General features: G+C 41.6%; 1 protein-coding gene across 4 annotated transcripts in view; it reads left to right on the top strand.

The window, feature by feature from the left end:
• The first annotated feature begins 3,239 nt into the window (after positions 1-3,239).
• Positions 3,240-8,311, top strand: part of LOC122066486 (DPH4 homolog) — a 15,520-nt gene continuing 10,448 nt past the window's right edge. The window contains exons 1-4 of one of the 4 annotated variants that reach the window (XM_042630296.1): positions 3,241-3,399; positions 3,502-4,336; positions 4,506-4,594; positions 4,674-4,788. The gene's annotated coding sequence lies outside the window, so the exon portion shown is untranslated. Of the gene's footprint in view, positions 4,337-4,505; positions 4,595-4,673; positions 4,789-8,311 lie in introns of all 4 variants that reach the window. The other 3 variants (XM_042630297.1, XM_042630298.1, XM_042630295.1) reach the window with 3 other exon arrangements.

Below are 8,311 nucleotides of genomic sequence, written 5' to 3'. Positions count from 1 at the left end.
TGAAGCCATTCAAGAAATGCACCCGCCAGGAAACATCCATGAAGTCTAAAAGCTGATAGGATGCCTAACTGCTCTAAATAGATTCCTTTCCCGAGCTGGAGATAAGTTTCTTCCTTTCTTCAAGCTGTTAAAAGGAGGAAAAGGGCACCGGTAATTTAGCTGGACAGACGAGTGTGAAGCAGTATTTGAAGAAGTTAAAGCCTGCCTGACCATGCCCCCTCTGCTGAGCTGACCCGAGCTAGGTAAGGTGCTCCAATTATCTCGCTACATCCTCAGTTGCCGTTAGCGCAGTTCTCATAAGAGAAGAAGGAAAAACCCAAAAGCCTGTCTATTACGTGAGTCATGTGCTCCTCGACGTAGAGATATGGTACCCTAGAATTGAGAAGTTTGCAATGGCATTGGTCATGGAAGCTAGGAAGTTGAGGCCTTACTTCTAAGCACACACCATAGCTGTACTGACAGATAAGCCACTGAGGAAGTCGCTTCATAGCCCTAGCATAGCAAGACGGATGGTGAGCTGGGTTGTCGAGTTAAGTGAGCATAACATTAAATTCTGACCAAGAAGTGCAATCAAGAACCAGGCATTGGCAAATTTTCTAGTAGTGTGCACACAGACAGAAGAGGACTCAGGGGCAAAGGCCGAACCAAGCAGGAAGTAGAAGCTCTTTGTTGATGGGTTTAGCACCTCAACAAGGAGGGGCGCAGGACTTGTGCTGCAAAGCCTAGAGGAATTTGCGATATAATATGCCCTTAGATTTGCATTCCCTGTGACAAATAATGAAGCAGAGTATGAAGCCCTGATAGTGGGGATTAAACTGGCAAAAGTTGTAATAGCAGATGACCTAGTCACACATAGTGACTCACAGTTGATTGTGAACTAGATCAATGGGCAATATGAGGCCAAAGAAGAGAGAATGGTCAAGTACTTGCAGGAAGCTCGTCACTTGATTACCATCTTTAGTACATTCAAAATGGTACAAGTTCTGTAAGATGAAAATATAGTGGCAGATGCCCTCCCCAAACTGGCTACAGCGGAACTCAATGACTATGCAAGCTCGGTATACTTTGAGGTGCTGAAAAAACCAACTTATGAGTAAGAAATGAGGTGTAGCAATACGCAGCCAGCCGAGCTGAGATGAATGGACCCTATTACAGATTACTTGCGAGATGGGCATCTCCCGGGAGATCAGACAGAGGCAAGAGCAGTTGAGAGGAGAGCAGTCAGCTACACCCTCCAAGGAGGAGTATTGTACAAAAAGGCAATATCCTGGCCCTTGCTGAAGTGCCTACCACCGAGTTGAGCTGAAGAGACACTCCAGGAGGTACATAAAGGAATTTACGAAGGCCACATGGGAGGTAGAAACTCTTGGAACACTAGCCACTGCCACCTTCTTCTTCTCGTCTTCATGCCTATTTGAGTTTAGTAGCTGCCCACGAGTCTTCATGTAATGCTCAACATCCCCCTGCCGGCCTACCCCCTTTTCTCTGTGTCCATTTCCGATCAATTGCAGCAGTGGGAATAGTTTGGTCTTCTTCTTTTTCTCTGTTGCCTCTTTCCCGCCAACAATTGTAGCGACAAGAACTCTCAATCTGAGGCAATTTCGACTCCAAAGAATTTAGCTTTAAATCACCTAAACCTTTCTACCAAAAAAAAAATTCACCTAAACCTTACTGGAATCAAACTGTAAATTAGGAGGTCAACCATACTGACCGAATCCCAATTAGACTCATGCCTCTGTGTCATCGGACATTGGAGACATGATGGATGTAATGTTTAGAATGAGCCAGACATGACATATAGAGCATAGAGCCATAGAGTGACCAACTTGAGACTTGTTGGTAAGAATAAAAAACAAAAGCGCAAAAGGAACAAATACCTCACTCTCACTCTTGGTAACTCTTCTAGGATGATCTTTCCCAATTTTTATTCTATTTGGGAACAAAATCGGTGAAAAAAGATTTCACAACCAAAATAATGTTTTTATTCCCAAGAAATGAATGGATTAAAAAATTCATCCGCCTTTTGAGAACCACCTCCAACTAGGGGTGTCAATGGGTCGGGTTGGGCTGGGATTTTTAAAATTCAAGCCCAATCCTAAGATCACTTAATTCAACGCAAGCCCAACGCAGCCCTAGGTTGGGCTAGGATATCTCAACCCCAGCCCAACCCTATCAGACTTAACCCAGACCAACCCAGCCCAGCCCAGCCCAGCCCAGCCCAGCCCAATCCCGATGGAACCTGATAAGCCCTGCCTAATACTATTGGTTACTTGGTTGCTTGATCTTGATACACTGCAGATGCCAAAGACTAAGGGCCCGTTTGATTTTGTTTCCAAAGATGTGTTTTTCCATTTTTCTGTGCTCAGAAACGGATAAACACCCTAAAAACCATTTGATTTTTCTGTCTCGTTTCATTTGTTTTTTCGAAATAGAAATAAAAATTTATACCTATTTCTTTGTCTAGAAACAGGAATGGAGAAACAAGACAGACTTATTTTTCCGTTTCTAAAAACAAGTGAGAGGGACAAAAATTGTGAAAAACTTAATACTTCACTCGACTTACCCCAACCTCAACCCATTGTTGAAACCTCTCCCTATTCAAAGCTCACAGATCCAGACTGCCTTCAATCTTTTGAAGCTCATCTCCACGAAGCATACTTGCAACTCCAATGTTGTGCCTTTGCTCGTGTCTTGAACTCTACTACACTATTGAAAACATTTCGGGAAATAGAAAAATTAAATACCTTTTTACAATTCTAAAAATCGTTTCTTAGCACAAAATGGAAAAAAATTGTTTTTGCTATTTCTAGACATAGAAACAATAGAAACAAAATCAATGTTTTGCCTTTTTATATATATATGTAGATTGTGAAAAATGAAAGACTTTTTTTTTTTACTAACATTTGTCAAGTACCTATTTATTATTATTATTATTATTATTAATATATTTATATTATTATATATAGGGTTAGTTTGGGTTGGGTTGGACTGGGTTGGGTCGGGTCGGGTCGGGTCGGGTTCTCAACCCTGACCCAGCTCAAGCCAACTTTGGGCCTGAAATTCTCAACCCTAGGTCATCCTATGGGCCAAAATCTAAACCCAGTCCATGTTGGGGCTCAGGACAGGCTAAGATGGGTTGAGGCTGATAGGGCTTTTTCGATACCCCTTCCTCTACCCATGTTTCAGCCCCAAGAAATATGGACTCTCGCTCATCTCCAACGACTGACAATGATTTACTGATGTTTGACACATGGAGATCGACGAATCCAACGGGTGGATCCCTGTATGAGTCTGTTTACCTCTTCCTGGATAAACAGGTGCAAATGAAAACGAACAACCATGATAGGAATGAAATGCCTGGGCCAGTCGGATTCCAACCACGACACAAATGATTCCATTGTAAGTTCCATTGTTGTTGTTCAAATTTCTACTACGTTTGGTTCAGAAAACCCTAATTCTGTTCTTGGTCTTAGTTGATATTGGGGCTTCAATATTTGTTAGGGCTTGAACAGTTTAATTCTTCCTGGAGTGACTTCTCAGTTCCCTTTCTTGAAGTGTGTCTTGGGTATCTCATTCTTCTTGGGAACAATGATGGAAAACCAGAAGATGCTTTCATGAACATGAAGCTTTGAGGACCTCAATTACTTAGTACTGCCCTTTTGCAGTGCGCCTTTGGTGATCACAGTTTTAGCCCAAAAAAAAAAAATGCCTTTGATGATCACAGGGCAGACCATCTCGGCAGCATTGGATTGCAGAACCCAAATTGGATTCTCACGGAGCAGCGTCAGCAGCTCAGAAGCGTGTTCAGCAGCAAGGAGAGGATATGAGTAGTTGAAAACAGCCGTTGGATTCGTTGGAATCCACGTGTCGAGCATCCGGCAGATAGTTGGACGCTCGTTGGAGCGTCAGTCGTTAGAGACGAACCGGATGAATTGAATGCTGTTGGCCAATGGCCATTCCTCTTTCACTCACGAGTCACGACTGCTTAAGAGAAGACAACATTGCAGCCCTACGTCTTCCTTCCACTACTCGACTGCAACTTTTTCAAGGGTAGGGCTTCGTCCTTCTCCCTTCCAGAGTTTTTCCCCATTTTCTCTCTGCGCTGTCTCTGTTCTCCTCGACGTTGCTCTGTTGTTATCCTCAAGCGTCGGAACCCACAAGTAGCTCGCCTGCCGCTGCAATCGAAGGCAACCCACGCTCTCTTGGGTATACGCGGCAAGCTCTCCTTCCTCGCTGCAACTCTGCGAGCCCTGGTCCAATTTCTCTCTCTCTCGACTACTGTTGATCTTGCCATTTGGGTTTTTCCCATTAAAACTGCGATTTCGGGTATTCCCTGGTACGTTTGATGTGAAACTTCACAACCATTGTTTTTTATTAATCTCTCAAAGAATCCTTAGTTATATCTGATACAGGATGATTTCTTCAGCCTTGTATGGGGTGTATCTTGGTATCATCATGATGATGGTGTTTTTCTTCAAATATTTCATTATTCTGCTGGGGTGTAGGGGGGCTGTTTGAATTCCTGGTTGTGAAAGAAGGTTAGGGCTTTGTGGAAGCTTGAACCTCGAGGTGAAGCCGTGAAGGATGATAAAAGGTACTGGAGATGAAAGTCTTCATCTTCCCTATTGATATATGGTCCATATTTATCCTTAATCACATGAGTATTTATCCAGAACTGCCACTGTGAATTTTGCATCTGTGAGAGGAGAGAGGAAGAAAAGTGGAGCGATTTAAGTGATTCCAAGTATCAGATACCAGAGCTTAGCTTGTCATTTGAGTGGTTCCAAGGTTAACTAATCTGAATATTGATTATAATCTGCCAAACTTTCCCTATGTTATTTTACATCTATGTTTTAAAACCCAGATTTGTATTTGACTTCTGGATTCCGAGCTAGAATAGGATTCGGTCAATTTAATGCAGCTTGAGGCTTACTTCTTTTTTGGGTTCATGTTAATTAGAGTAAATTTATTCTTCCACTGGAGTCAAAACAGTCTTTCCATTCAAACTTCATGATCTGGTTCAATAGATCTTAGGCCCCAAATTGTTAGGGTTCAGATGATGAACCTCGACTATAGAACTGAATTGTTTTGGTATTTCATTAAATTTGGGTTTCATTTGTAGATGATGATTCCATTAATGGTGCAGCTGAAAGACAAGGGGAGAAAACAAAAACCCAGTAGAGAGTTTTCTGTGAGGGGTTTTCTTTATTCAATCTTCATGGGTTATTTACGAAGTCCTTGAATGGTTAATAACTGTGATGTTGGGATTCTAAAATGGGTTTCAAAATCCAAATCTTTTTTTATCTGTTGGGTGGAACAGCTGAAGCCATGGTTGTCATGAAACTGAGAGACTATACATTAATGGTTGTTTTTATTGCTCTAAGAAATCAAGTAGTCGCTCCATAAAAGGAAATGTGCATGGGGTTAGAATGCTGGTATGTTGGTTAAAATATGGTCACAAATAAAACAGGTTTAAAGGAATTATGTGAATTTGTAGGTTGATGAAAAAGGTCACAAAACAGGGTAGCTGCAGGTTACTAGAAAAGGGCACCAAATGGTTGTTGTGTTTTCTCTCTTCAATCTTCATGGGTTCTAGGACAGGTTTTTACCAAATTCCATTTGATTCAGGAACTCTCCCAAGAACAGTTCTAGAACAGGTTTACCAAACGCCCAAGTAGTGGAAAAAATCGTCATTTTCATTGAAGAAATATAAAAGATGATTTTTTCAAAGAACAGCGTTCTCGAAACAGAAACGTTACCAAATGGGCTCTTAGCTCTTGACCCCTTCTTATTCTATGTCTCTGTCCCCATTCGAGTTTAGTGGCAGACAGAGAGTCTTCATCTAAGTCTCAATATTCCCCCTGCTACTTTCGTCTTCTCCATCTCCATTCCCAATTGATTGCAGCGGTGGGAACAGTCCGGTCCTCTTCTTCTTCTCTGCCTCTGTTCGGCCAGCGATTGCAGCAGGCATGAACTCTCAATCTGACGCTATTTCAGCACCCCCCCCCTCTTCTTCTCAGTCATTGTTTGGCCAGCGGGTCTCTCCCTTCTCTGCACATCATATTGCATTTATTCTCTAAGTCTTTCCTCAGAGAATGTTTTTGTGAATAAATGTTATGCTTAGTTTTGTTATGGTTACTAGAAAGTGTAGAAGAATTTGTTTTGAGTTTTCTGAACATTTACTGTTACAGGAGAAATTTTTTTGTTCCAAGGCCTAAACTGTGATATACTGATACATTTAGATTTGTTTGAGGAATGGAAATTCAAGAGACACCACAATTTGTGTGTGTGTTTTTGGTTCACCAGTCCTTTTAAGAATCATGATTTTCAAATTCTTAGTATCAGGTGTTTTGATGACTATTAGGAATTGAATTGGTAAATTATGCTGCAGTGCCACAATTCCCTTTGTGATGAAAACTCTTCACCTTACCCCTTCTTCCAATTGCTTGGGAGAGAAACCAATTTTCTTCTTTGATAACAGAATCAAGTATGTATATCTTTTGCTTAGGTCTTTTCCTTAAGAAGGGGTTTGCGATATAGGGTTTGGGAACCCTCTCCTTAGGCTTGGGTGGATGTTCTTGATTGATGTGTCTATAAATTAAAAAGCCTCAGTTGATTAAATTATGATAACCGGATCTCTAAAATATATTAATTCCCGCAAAGAAACGGCCAATATTGGGCTACTACTATTCCAAATGATATCAGATTCATGAGATTTTTAGTTTCGTTGGGAGTTAATCATGTTTAATTTAGTTGTGAGGCTTCCTTTTGATACAATCATTGTCTATATACTATTATTTTGTTTATTAGGTGGTGTACATATCCGTTACATAGTGAATATACGTTTGTATCCATATTTTTTCTTACAAAGCGCTTATATTAAATACATATTGTATCATTGCTGTATGCATTTTATTACACCGGATTTTTTAAATTATTATTGCCGTTTATATCTGTACTGTTGGTGTATGATGTCTTGTATTCCGTCGCAATTTAATCGAGGGAGTACTGGTGCAACACCTAGACAGGCAGGATGACGGTCTCGCTAGCCGGTTAGCGGGCCGTGGGGGTTGCAAGGGGGGCAGGAGGCCCCCTGCATAGCAGGGGGTATACGGGGGCGCAGCCTCCCCGCTCGAATTTTTTATTTGAGGGAAATTGTGTACTTTCCGGATTAGGGTTTTTTCGCTATATATTTGTAGCGAGGGTTTCTTTCTCTGTAATGCAAGCAATACGGAGAGGTGTGAGGAAGAGCGATGTAACTCTATTCTCCATTGATAGTGAAGCAGGATCTCATCTCACCGGGGACGTAGGCAACCTTGCCGAACCTCGTAAAATCTGTGCATTGTTTGTTTTGTTTTTCCATTATCTTCTGCATCGTTTTAGGGTTGCGTTTCTACGAATTGGTATCAGAGGTCTAGGTTTCGGTTTTCTAGGGTTTACTATCACGATGGCAGAGAAGGGATCGAATGTCAAGTATGACATCGAGAGGTTTAATGGGAAGAACAATTTCACCCTCTGGCGTCAAAGGATGAAGGATCTTCTGATACAGCAGGGTTTGGCAAAAAAGTTGTTGGGGAAGTCGAAGAAACTTGCAAAAATTACTGACGAAGATTGGGAAGAGATGGAGGAAAAGGCGGTAAGTGCTATTCGATTAAATCTTTCTGATGATGCCCTACAATATGTTGTGGGTATCGAATCTGCACCGTAGTTATGGAAAAACTTGAAAGCATCTACATGACAAAGTCCTTAACGAACAAGTTGTTCGTGAAGAAGCAATTATATTCTCTACAGATGGAGGAAGGTACGGATCTATTAGAGCATCTTAACATGTTCAATCAGATCGTAAGTAAATTTGCAAACCTGGAGGTTAAGATCGAGGATGAAGACAAGACGTTACTATTGCTTTCGTCGCTCCCAGAATCATATGTTCACTTAGTAACAACTCTCTTGTACGGGAAGGAGACCCTTGAGATGGATGAAGTCGCAGTTGCCCTCATGTCCAATGATACAAGGAAGAAGGCCAGTAGTACGAAATCTCAAGGAGAAGGTTTTTTCGGAGGTGACAAGGAGCAGGAAAGAGGGAGATCAAATCAGAAGGGATCTGGGAAGAGTCGATCGAAATTAAAAGGGGCAAAGACAAAGGTCTCTTATTACTATTGCAAGAAGGAAGGTCATCTGAAGAGAGAGTGCTTGAAGAGGAAGGCGGACTTAAAGAAGAAAGGTGTAGATAAGGCATCTGAGGAAGCTAGCGTGGCTGACAGTTCAGATGGAGATGATGGAGATGTACTCTCTATATCATCAGGTAAGAATC

Source organism: Macadamia integrifolia, unplaced genomic scaffold, assembly GCF_013358625.1.
Source record: "Macadamia integrifolia cultivar HAES 741 unplaced genomic scaffold, SCU_Mint_v3 scaffold2416, whole genome shotgun sequence".
Lineage (NCBI taxonomy): Eukaryota > Viridiplantae > Streptophyta > Magnoliopsida > Proteales > Proteaceae > Macadamia > Macadamia integrifolia.
This window is presented reverse-complemented; position numbering and strand designations above follow the sequence as displayed.